Source organism: Pteropus medius, unplaced genomic scaffold (genome assembly GCF_902729225.1).
Source record: "Pteropus medius unplaced genomic scaffold, Ma_sr-lr_union100, whole genome shotgun sequence".
NCBI classification, from domain to species: Eukaryota; Metazoa; Chordata; class Mammalia; order Chiroptera; family Pteropodidae; genus Pteropus; species Pteropus medius.
In genome coordinates this window covers 4245820-4258863 of record NW_024345600.1, presented here as the reverse complement: position 1 = coordinate 4258863, position 13044 = coordinate 4245820, and the positions used below count along the sequence as shown (strand labels likewise).

The following is a 13044-nucleotide window of genomic DNA, read 5'->3' as shown; positions in this document are numbered from 1 at the left end:
AATAATGACAAGTTGTTAAGTCCAAATGCAGGTCCACAATCCCTTATCTGACTCTCAGGGCCAAGTGCCTTTCAAGATTTTATAGATTTCAATAATGTAATATATTGTTTTGTAATGTCCCCAGCAGGGTCTATGGCAGTATCCTGTAATAAAACTGATAAGTAATTCTTCTGAAAAACATCTGCATGTTCACATGTGTGAGATAAAGACTCCAAATTGCAACCCATCAGTTCAGGTCAGGTTTTGCCACTGCATAAATGTTGGTGCCAAACTTATTAAAACACTTTTAGTTTTTAAGAGCACTTATACTTTAGATGTCAGGATTGTGGATTTCAGGAGTGTGGACTTGTACAGAGAGAAATGACAGGAAATTTTTTCACATAGTCTACACAAAAGCATAACTGTTGACTGCAGTTTTTTTAATGGTTAGAAATGTTTTCAGAAGTGAAGTACCTTCAGGATTCTAATTGAGATGGGAGAGGAGTGGGCGGAGGAGATGGAGGGGATAAAAACCAAAACAAAAACTAGAAAATTGAACTATATTATGTCTAAGTTTCCTGGCAAATTTAAGATTTTTAAGACCCTTGTCCTTATTATGACCATCAAAGGTGACACAGCAGAGTCCAATGACTGCTCTGACCTTCCAGGTTCCCATTCCCCTCTCCCAAAGTCATGTGTATTTTATCCTTCAAGTGCACTGGAGTAGAAAAATAAAGACAAAGCCAATGCCATATGAATAGACAATTCACAGAAAAGACAATATGAATTGCTTTGGGGCTTTAAGCCTTAACCTAACTCATAAGGAGAATATTTAAATTAAGATAGCACCTCTTCACCTATAAGATTGGCAAAGATAGGCCCTTGAGTCCTTGAGCCTTTTGAGGTGCTCTTCTCTTTCTAAGGTCTGCTTCCACGTCTGGAAGTGTAATATCACTTCTGATAAAGCTATTCTTTTCTGCTGCAAAAAAAAAAAAAAAATTTGGCAAAGATAATGCAGGTGAAGACAAAGAAGACAGTCACTCATACATTGCTTTTTGGTATGTAAATTGGTACAAACTCAAAAGAGAACAATTTGGCAACATGTAATCAAAATTACAAATGTGCATACCTTTGACCCAGCAACTCCACTTCTAGGAATCTTTCTCACAGATATTCTCACATATGAGATAAACTATATATGTACAAGGATAGTCATCACTGCATTGTTTATAATAGCAAAGTATTAGAATCCTGAATTCTGAAAGGTCTACTACCAAAGCTTCAATAAATTATGAAATATCCAAATAATGGAATACATTGTAGCCAGTCAATTTCTAAGACAGACAAATGAAAATAAGTTAGAGGCAGAAAAGCATGTATAAAATACTACCATTATAAAAAAGAGTGGGTATGTATTGGTTTTATATGAGTAAAATATCACTGGAAGGATATATAATAAACAATGGTGGTCTCTGGGGGAGAACAGGAGTGAGAAGAAAAGTCGTCACTATACACTCTTTTGCTCTTTCAATTTTTGAACCATGTAAATGTTTTGTCTTCTAAAAAAAAAATAGATAGAGCTCCATTATAATATTTTTAATTAAAAAATGTTTAAAAGAGTAATCTCATTGAGAAGACTGACATTTAACAAAGACTAAAGAAAGTTGAATACTCAGACATCTAGGGAATAAGCATTCCAGGAAGACGGAACAGCCAGGGCAAAGGCCCTGAGGCAAGAACATGCTTGATCCATTAAAAAATTGCAAGGGCAGCCAGCTCGCTCTGGCTGCTGAATTGAGATTAGAATATACGTGGAAAAGAGCATAAAGGGGACCAGTTAAGAGGCAATTATGGTAATCCAGGTAAGATGTAATGGTAGCTCAGACCAGGTGGGAGCAGTGAAGGTGATGCGTCGTGGTCATATTATGGATAAAATTTGAAGGAAGAGCCAAAAGAGTTCCTGATGGAGCAAATATTGGAGGAAGCAGGATGAGAAAAAGAAATAAATCAACTAGATGAAAAAGATTACAAGAGGTTTGATGAAAAACATGAGGAGTTCTGTTTTGGACATGTTACTCTCAAATGCCTAGTAGATTAGGGCAAAAATAGAGTAAAAGGGATCAGATTTACCCTCCCTTCTGAAACAAGCAAACAGCAACAACAAAAACATCAAATACATAAAACAATAGTTTTCAAAACATTGTACTTCAGGTAACAAAGGACTATGATCACTGAGAGACAACCCTACGATTGCCCCAGCTTACTGCCTTAAGAGGGTTTCCAAACTGACAAGCTGAAAGGAGAAACCCAGGTAGGGCTCAGTTGACTCCCTGAATTGAAGAGACAGAGCCAAAAGGGCAAGGAGACCAAAGCCACTAGAGCTCATGGGAGTGAGTATCAGAGAGGAGAAAGCCACACCTAGAGAACTCCGGAGATCTGCGAGAGATTCCTCAAGTGTTCACCTAAATGTGAGAAAATGATTCAAGCATGGAGAGTAAAGCTGCACAAGATGACTAGAGAGAATAGTCTCCAGCAACCACCAGGGCTGAGGATAGTGCCCGATCCCACCAACCAGACTGGAAACCCTCAGAATTCATGGGGCATTAGATAAGACATTCAGAAGGCTCTTGCCTCAGTAGTATGGAACAATTTACCCTACATTAAATGCTGCTTTTGTCCCATTTAACAAATGTTAAAAGCAAGACCCTGAAGGACCAAACTGTTTCTAAGTAACTTGAGTCCCAAAACAACACTCAAGAATATTTATAGAATTACAAAAATATCCAACAACCAACAAGATAAAATTCACAAAGTCTGGCAGCCAATCAAAGAATATGAGGCACAAAAAGAAGCAGGAAAATATAATCCATAATGAGGAGAAAAATCCATCAAAACCAAAACTGACATAGATATAAGATTTAGCAGACTGGAACATTAAAACAATTGTTATAACTATTCTGTGTGTTCAAAACATCAAATATATGTCTATTAGATACCCAAGGAGAGATGCCAAATAGGTTATTTGATGTATAAATTTGGAGTTGAGGGGAGAAGTCTAAGCTAAAACTATAATTTCAGTCATCAATAGGCAATCAATGGATGTTTAAACCACAGCTTAAATGAGGCCACCAAAGGAGAGAAGTTGAATAGAAAAAAGGACCAAGGATCATGCCCTGAGGCCTGCCAGTATTAAAAATCTGGAAGAATAGAAAAAATCAGCAAAAGAGGATTAGAAATAGTGACTGTTATGGAATGAATGTTTGTGTCCTATAGAAATTTATTCGTTGGTGTCCTAACTCCCAGCATGAGAGTATTTGGAGGTGAGGGCCCATGGGAAATAATTAGATTTAGATGAGGTCATGAGGGTGGAGCCCTCATGAGTGATTAGTGCCCTTATAATAAGAAGAAGATCTCTCTCCATACATATGCACCAAGGAAAGGCCATATGAACACAGAGTGAGGTGGCTGTCTGCAAGACAGAGAAAGGGACCTCACCAAGAACCAAATCTGCTGGCACCTTGATCTTAGACTTCTCAGCTTCCAGAACCGTGAGAAATAAATGTCTATTGTTTAAGCCACACAGTCTATGGTATTTCATTATAGCAGCCTGAGCTGACTAAGACAGTTACCACTGAGGTAAGAGGAAAACATAGAGAGTTCAGAATTTCAGAAACCAAGGAAAGAAATTGCATCGAGGCGAAAGAGTGATCAATTGATTGATCTGGCAAATGTTGCTTATGAGTCAAGATGAAGACTGAGGATAAGAACTTCTAGTCAAGATGGTGGAGTATGTAAACACCATACTCACCTCCTCCCATGGTCACATCAAAATTACAACTAAATTATAGAACAATCACCCTTGAGAACAACCTGAAGACTAGCTGAACAGAACTCTTATTACCAAGGATACAAAAAAGAAACCAGAACAAGGCTGGTAGGAGATGCTAAATGGGCTGGTCCCATACTTACTTGTGGCTTGGCTGTGGAGGTACCCCCTAAGAAGCAAGCCCCACACCAGGCTCTCCAGCCCTGACCACCTGTGCCAGGAAGAAGTTTCCCCACAACATCCAGCTGTGATAATCAGCAAGAATTCTGTCCAGATGAGATGGAAGGCTGCAAGAGTCCCAGACATCCCTCTGTCTGACTTACTGACAGACGTACTCTGAACTCCAGCGCTGGGCTGCACCTTGAAAAGCACTAGAGACAGATGGGAGGAACTGAAATGTCTGACTTCAAAGCGGGGGCTGGAGAAGCAAGGTTTCCTTTGTTGAGCCCAGAGAGCCGGCAGGTGGGCATTATTATTCTTTTCCTGTTCTTGTCCCTCTCCCAACCCAGCCTACAGGCACAGATGGGTGCCAAATCTAGTCCCCATCAAATTCACCCACCTTGGTGATTCCCTGAGGACCCAACTCACCCAATTAGCATACCTTTTTCAGCGGCTGTGACTCACAAGTGACTGGCCTTGACCCATGCTGTGGACTTCTCTAAAACTTCTAAAAGGTTCACAAACCCCAAATGATCAGCAGTGGGCCCTCAGTGTGCCCTGAACCTCTTGCTAAGTATCCCCTAGCCTGGTACTAGTGGCAGCTGGCCTTGGTTTGCAGCATAGCCTCTCTCAGGTGCCTCCAAGCCCAGCTCAAGCAACTACGAACCAGATCACTTTGTAGGTCCTACCAGGTGGCTCTGGGCCAGGCACAGGCAGTTGTTGACCTTGACCTGCACCGGTGTCCTTCCCAAGAGGCCCCAGCATCACCATACCTGGCTTCAGACCGCACCAGAGCACCACCCAATTAGCTCCACAAACAACACACCCAAACAGTGAACTCAGTAGGCACCAGAGCCCCCATACAACAACTCATCTGCTGTAGTCACAGCCAATCCTCACAGCCAGTCATCCTGAGGGACAGTCCACCCACTGACATACCAACAGCAATCAAGGCTCAACTACAACAGGAGGACACACACAGCTCACACAAGGGACACCCCTAGAGCATCTAGCTCAGATGACAAGAGAGTTTACGCCACTGGGCCCCACAGGATACCTGCTACATAAGGCTACCCTGCCAAGACTAGGAGATGTATCAGATCTATCTAATACATAGAAACAAACATAGGGAGGCCACCAAAATGAGGAGACAAAGAAACTTGTCACAAATGCCCAAATGAAAGAACAAGACAAAACTCCAGTAAAAGAACTAAACAAAACGGAGGCAAGCAATCTAACAGATACAGAGTTCAAAACACTGGTTGTAAGGATGCTCAATGAACTTAGGGGAAGAGTAAATGAACTCAGTAAGAATTTCAACAAAAAGACAGTAAACATAAAAAAAGAGGGAGAAAACATTTTTAAAAGTAGTCAATAATATTGTATGCCAACTGTAAATGAAAAATAAAAATTATTTTAAAAAGAAAAATGCAGTCAGAAATGAAGAATGTAATAACTAAAATGAAGAATACATTAGGTGAGGTGAGGTCATTACTTGTGACACAATTTAATATAAAGTGGATTTTTTTGCAGCAATTTATGAAGTTGTCTCAGTTTGTCTTAAGTAGCCCCGAGCCCTTTTCAATCTTTATTGGTCATTCCCCTTTTGGCATCCTGTGCTATTCTCACTATCATTTTTTATCCTTCGGTGTGAATAGATAGAAGGCAATTCATAAGGCTGACCTAAAGGTTGAAGAGCCTGTCAATCACCAGACAGAAATGGAAGGGATCACTTGAGGATGGGGGCTTGCAACTGTCCTTAACGATTTCCTCGTATCTCTTCTGGCTATAAGGCAGCTCAGTGGAATCCATCTTGTGAACACTAACAATTAATTGTTTCACACCCAGTGCGTAAGGGCATCCTCATGGGTCTGCCCATACTTGGAGATACCTACTTCCCCAACACCAGCAGCAACAATCAAGACAGTACAGTCAGCTTGTGATGTACCTGTAATCACATTTTTTATAAAGTCTCTATGTCCTGAGACATCAGTGATCGTCACATAATACTTGGTGGTCTTGAATTTCCACAGGGAGACATTAGTGGTGATTCCACACTCATTTTCAGCTTTCGACTTATCCAAGACCCAAGCATACCTGAAGGAGCCTTTCCCCATCTCAGCAGCCTCCTTCTCAAATTTTTTGATGATTCTTTTGTCCTTCCCACCACATTTGTAGATCAGATGGCCAGTTGTGGTGGATTTGCCCGAATTGACATGTCCAATGACAGTGATGTTGATATGAGTCTTTTACTTTCCCATTTTGGCTTTGATTTAGTGGTGGTTTTCATGACACCTGTGTTCTGGCAGCAAATTTATTTCGAAAAAGTCAACCATCTCACTTTTAATTCATGGTCATGATTCTCAAGTGGACCCTTAATGCTCCCAGGAAATCAAAATTCCCTAATCAGTTCTCTATCCCGCTTTCCTTGATGAATATTTAATTCCTTCTCTCTCCTAATCCTCCCATCCCTCCTCATCCACACTCTTAGCTGATGACCTATGTTCTATTTCACCAAAACAAATAAAGAATTTAGAAGAGAACTTCTACACATTTCTACCACCACACTTACTGAAATACCAGCATCTTGTACTCTGCCTGCCTGCCTGTTACCATAGATAACTTACTTCTGTTTCCAAGTGGATTCAATCTCTCCCCAATTTTCACCCACCATCATCATTTTCTCTATTATGTAATTCTCATCAGTATATAGATATGTTTTTATCTCTCTAGTCTTAAATTTTTTTCTATTGACTCCAGTGCCTCCAACAGCTTGTCTTATTTCTTTTGCAGCAAATTCCTTAAAATAATTGATTACGCTCTCTGTCTCTAGTTCCTCTCCTTCCACTCTCTCCAATTCCAGTCTTGTTTTTGCCCCTATCATTTCACTGAACTGTGCTTTTCTGGATTGTCAATGACTTTGACATTGCTCGACCTAAGGACTGATAAAATGACACAAAACTATATGCATACATTGTCCCAATATACATTTTTTTGGTTTTGATATCATATTATATTTATGTAGAATGAAACCATTATAGGAAACTGATGAAGAGTGCACAGGCCCACTCTATACTATCTTTGCAATTTCCTTGAATCTATATTTCAAAAGAAAAATATTTTTAATCATTATTTAAAAAATATTGGCCAAGTTTGTACATTAGATCAAGATTAAATAGTTTTCTCTACCCCACTTTCAAAAACAGATAGATCATCCAGACAGAAAATCAATAAGGAAACATCTTTCTGAAGAAACAATGGGCCAAAGCAGAAATGAAAAGAGAAATCAAAAATATATCTTGAGACAAATGAAAATGGAAAGACAACATACCAAAACTTATGGAATGCAGCAAAAGCAGTTCTTCTAAAAAGAAAGTTTATAGTGACAAATACATACATTAAAAAACAAGAAAAAGGACGTAATCCATAGTGTAGCGGTTAGCACATCTTTACAAGCAGAAGGTCCTGGGTTGGCACCCTAGTCGAGCCACGGTCCATGGCCTACGGCCATGCCACCCTGAACAAGCCCAATGTCTGATCTCGGAAGCTAAGCAGGGTCGGGCCTGGTTAGTACGTGGATGGGAGACCACCTAGGAAGATGGGGTGCTGTAGGCATAAATAATAATAAAAGAAAAGAAAAGAAAAAGAAAAATATCAAATAAACAACCTAATTTTACTCCTCATGGAACTAGAATAGGAAGAATAAACTAAGCCCGAAGTTAGTAGAAAGAAGGAAATAACAAAGATTAGAGCAGAAATAAATGAAATAGAGACTAAAAAGATCAATGAAGGTAAGAGCTGTTTTTTTGAAAAAATAAACAAAATAAACAAACCTTTAACTAGACTTACCAATAGAAAAGAGAGAGGACTCATAAATAAAATTATAAGTAAAAGAGGAGACATTACAATACTACACAAATATAATCAGAAGAGACTAATATGAACAATTATATGCCAACAAATTGGACAACCTAAGAAGAAATAGATAAATTTCTACAAACATACAACCTACCAAGACTGAGTCATGAAGAAAAAGAAAATCTAAACAAACCTCCCAACAAACGAAAGTCCAGGACCAGATAGATGCCTTCACTGGTGAATTCTACTAAACATTTAGAGAAGATTAATGCCAATTCTCTTCAAACTCCTACAAAAATAGAAGAGGAGAGAACACTTCCAAACTCATTTTACACAGTCAGAATTTCCCTGATATCACAGCCAGATAAAGACACTACAAGAAAAGAAAATTACAAGTCAATATTCCCAGTGAATACAGATGGAAAATAATTTCTCAACAAAATATTAGCAAGCCATATTCAACGGTATATTAAAAGAATCATACATCATGATCAAGTGGGATTTATCGCAGGGCTGCAAGGATGGTTCAATACCCGTGAATCAATCAATGTGATACACCACATTAACATAATGAAAGATAAAAATCATACGATTATCTCAATATATGCAGAAAAAGCATTTGACAAAATTCAACATCCTTTCATGATAAAAACTCAACAAACTGGGTGTAGAGTTAATGTACCTCAACATAACAAAGGCCATATATGACAAGTCCACAGCTAACATCATACTAAACAGTGAAAAGCTGAAACTTTTACTCTAAGATCAGGAATAAGACAGGATGCCCACTCTCACCAATTTTATTTATCATAGTACTAGAAGTCAAAGCCAGAGCAATTAGGTAAGAAAACATAAAAGGCGTCCATATCAAAAAGGAAGAAGTAAAATTGTCTCTCTCTGTGGATGGCATGATATTATACATGGAAAACCCTAAAGATGCCACCAGGATACAAAGTCAATGTACAAAAACCAGTTGAGTTTCTATCCACTAACAACAAACTATCAGAACGAGAAATTAAAATAACAACTCCATTTACAATAGCATCAAAAAGAATAAAATACTTAAAAATAAATTTAACCAAGGAAGTAAAAGATCCACACAGTGAAAATTTTAAATACTGATGAAAGAAAATGAAAGAGACACAAATTAATGGAAAGTTATTCCTTGACCACAGATTGGAAGAATTAATATTGTAAAATGTCCATGTCTCCCAAAGCTATCTATAGATTCAGAGCAATCCCTATAGAAATTCCATGGCATTTTCCACAAAAATAAAAAAAAATAACCCTAAGACTTGTATAGAATCACAAAAGTCCCTGAATAACCAAAGCAATCTTAAAACAGAACAAAGCTGAAGGCATCATGCTTCTTGATTTCAAAATATAATGCAAAGCAATAATAATCAAAGCAGTATGGTATTGGCATAAAAACAGACACATAGATTAATGAAACAGAATAGAGAGCCCAAAAATAAACCTACACATATATAGTCAATGAATATGTAAGAAAGGAGCCAAAAGTATACAATGGGGAAAGGATAATCTATTCAATTGATGGTGTTGGAAAAAACTAGATTGCCACATGTAAAAAAAAAAAAAATTAAACTAGACTCCTATCTTAGACCACACACAAAAATGAACTTTAAAAAGTTTTTAATCTTAAAGACATGAATGTAAGACCTGACACCAAAAGCAAAAGCAACAAAAGCAAAAAATAAACAAGTGAGACTACATTAAACTAAAATCTTCTGTTCAGCAAAGGAAATTATCAACCAAATGAAAAGGCAGCCTACCAGATGGGAGAAAATATTTGCAGACCACATATCTGGTAAGGGGTTATATCCAAAATACACAAGGACCTAATACAACTCAAGATGAAAAAGGAAATAGCCTAATTTAAAATGGGCAAAGAATCTGAATAGACATTTTTCCAAAGAAGACATACAAATGGCCAATTACACAATAAGGTACTCAGAATCACTAATCATCAGAAAGATGCAAGTCAAAACACAATGAAATATTACCACATGACTAGGATAGTATTACAAAAAAGAAAGAGAGATAGAGACAGAGAGAGACAGAGACAGAGAGGAGACAGAGAGAGGAAGGAAGGAAGGAAGAAGGAAGGAAGGAAGGAAGGAAGGAACGAAGGAAGGAAGGGAAGAAGGAACGGAAGGGAGGGAGGAGTGGAGCAGGAGTAGAGGGAGTGGGGAGGGAGGCGGAGGATGAGAGAGAGAGAGAGAGAGAGGTGCTGAAATAGTATGGAAGGAAGCTGAAGGAAAGGAAATAAATAGTCAGAAGGAAATATAGAAGGAAGAAGGAAGCCGGGAATGGAAGCTTTTAGGAATAAGAGAGAGAAGAAAAGAGAGAAAGAGAGAAAGAAAGGAATGCAAGGAAGTGGAGAAAAGAGAACCCTTATACGCTGTTGTTGGGAATGAAAGCTGATATAGCCACTGTCGAAAACAGTATGGCAGTTTCTCAAGAAAATAAAAATAGAACTACCATATGGTCCAGTGATCCCACTTCTGGGTATATATCCAATGTATTCCCATGTTCATTGCAGCATTATTCACAATAGCCAAAGTATAAAAACAACCTAAGTGTCTGTCGACAGGTGAATGGATCAAGAAAATATGATTTATATACATTTATATGCACATATAAATTATAATATATATCTTATTTTATGATATATGATATATAATGAAATATTATTCAGTCTTAAAAAAGAAAAAAGAAAATCCTGTCATTTGTGACAACATAGATGAATCTGGAGGGCATTATGCTAAATGAAATAAGCCAGCCAGAGAAAGGCAAATACTGCATGGTATCACTATGTGGAATCTTTAAAAAAAAAAAAAAAAAGTCAAACTCATAGAAACAGAGAATAGAAAAGTGACTTCCCAGGGTGGGGTGTGGGGGTGATAGGGAGAGGTTGGTAAAAGGATATAAACTTTCACTTATAAGATGAATAAGGTCTGAGGATATAATGTATAACATGGTGACCATAGTTGGTAATGCTATATTGTATAATTAAAATTTGCTATGAGAGTAGAACTTAAATATTCTCATCCCCCCAAGAAATTTTAAAGGTAAATATGTCAGATGCTGGCTGTGTTAACTGACTTGATGAAAAGAATCCTTTCACAATATATATGTATATCAAATTATCATATTGTAGTTTTACTTGTCAATTATACCTCAATAAAGCTGAAAAAGAATTTTCTAATGTTTTTAATTTTAAAAAACAACAGATATGCAGAAAGTGTAAAGACATATTTTCATGGACTATATTTCTGATTCTAGGAATCACAATAAAAGCAACTTTAGAGAGTCCCAAAATTCCTCTAGCCCCTTCTGGGCTAGTCCAGTTTTTTTTCTATTATTATTTTTTAAATTACAGTTGACATGCAATATTATATTAGTTTCAGATATACACCATAGTGATTAGACATTTATATAACTTATGAAGTGATCACACCAATAAATCCAGTACACATCTAACACCATACATTGTTATTATAATACTATTGACTATATTCCCATACTTAACTCTCTACATCCCTATTAGTTATTTTGTAACTACCAGTTTGTACCTCTTAATTCCCTCCCCCTTTCACCCATCCCTCCAACCTCCCCACTCCATTTAGCAACCATCAAAATGCTGTCTCTACGAGCTTGTTTATGTTTTGTTTATTGTTTATCCTGTTCTCTAGATTCCACATAGAAGTGAACTCATATGACATTTGTCTTTCTCTGTCTAACTTACTCTACTCAGTGCAATACCCTCTAGAACCATTCGTGTTGTTGCAGATGGCAAGATTTCACTTTTTTAATGGCTAAGTAATATTCCATTGTGCATATGCACTACCTCTTCTTTATCCATTCATTCATTGATGGACACCCAAGTTGCCTCCATATCTTGGCTATTGTAAATAATGCTGCAATAAACATATGGACACACATATCCCTTTGAAGTACTATTTACAAAAGTAAATACCCAGAAGTGGGATTTCTGGGTTCTTGTCTCTTGTTATATATGAGCTAGTGCAACTTGAACTGGGTTCCTTCTCATCGAGTTTTCTTGGCCCCTGGGCACTTCCTTCTTTCCCTGTCTTGAGGAACTGACCCACCAGTCCATTTTCTTCTGACCAAAGAAATGTGATAATTCACTTCTTTAAAAAGTTAAGTCCCTTCCTGGGTTTCAGGTGAAGCAGAAGTCACATTGTTCCCAAGTGACTTGCAAAGCAGTATGACCAATACACTTTAAGCCATGATGATTTTCCAGACCTTGATTGATGATGAGCCCTTTCCAGCTCTGAAAGTCTCTGATGATGATTCATGCAGAACCCCTCCCTGCCATTCACCCTTCCAGCCAAGGAAATGATATTGTGGTGCAAAAAAAACAATGCAAAAACCATACCCATTGCACTGTACAAGGCAGCAACAATGAGGGGACTTTCTCACAAACATCTCAGCCTATCAGCAAGAACAAAACTCAAATAGACTCAAGATTCTCTCTGGCAGGGATAGATTTCCTTTTTCTGTTACTTATCATAGTCCAGGTTAATTTTTTTTCTATTACTTCAGTTATAAAAAAGAAAGAAAATTCTACATCACAAACGTGTTTCTTAATCTTAATATTTTCTAATTTTTTTTTCTTTAGAGGAATCCCCCTTCTCCCACCCAAAACACTGTAATCCAGGGTACACTGTCAATTACATTGCCCGTGTAATGACAAGAAGGCGGGGAAAGGTGGTTACAAGCTATACAGTTAAGAAATAATGTAAATGGCTTTATGCTGCTTGGTTGACTTGACACAATCTTTCCAGAAGTTCCCTGTTGCAATTCCCCTTTGGTTCTTCGGACTCTTCGATTAAAGTTCTGGTTACTTCATCATGTGTTTGGCTCCAGTCTGAGGTCAATTACTGAATTTAGACCTTTTGGTCTGTGGAAGATCAAAGGCCTTTTTTGGCTTCTGGTAAAAATCGCTCTCCTGAAAGCCACGAGTTACATCAAACAGACCAGAGTCCTCCAGAACTCTTACTCTCATTCTATAGCTTTCATAAGACACACTGTTAGCTTAGCCACTCTAAGATAGCTTTCCTATCCTCAGTTTAAAAAAATGCTAGTCTCTATTGTGTGGTTATTTTTCATCACCAATCATTTTAGGGGGAGAAAGAGTTTTGTGGCGGGGGCGGGTGTTCCATCCCCTTGAGAAG

General features: G+C 37.9%; 1 pseudogene; it reads left to right on the top strand.

Annotated features, from left to right (window-relative positions):
- The first annotated feature begins 7463 nt into the window (after positions 1-7463).
- LOC120611757 (uncharacterized) lies at positions 7464-7579 on the top strand (annotated as a pseudogene).
- The last annotated feature ends 5465 nt before the right edge of the window (positions 7580-13044 follow it).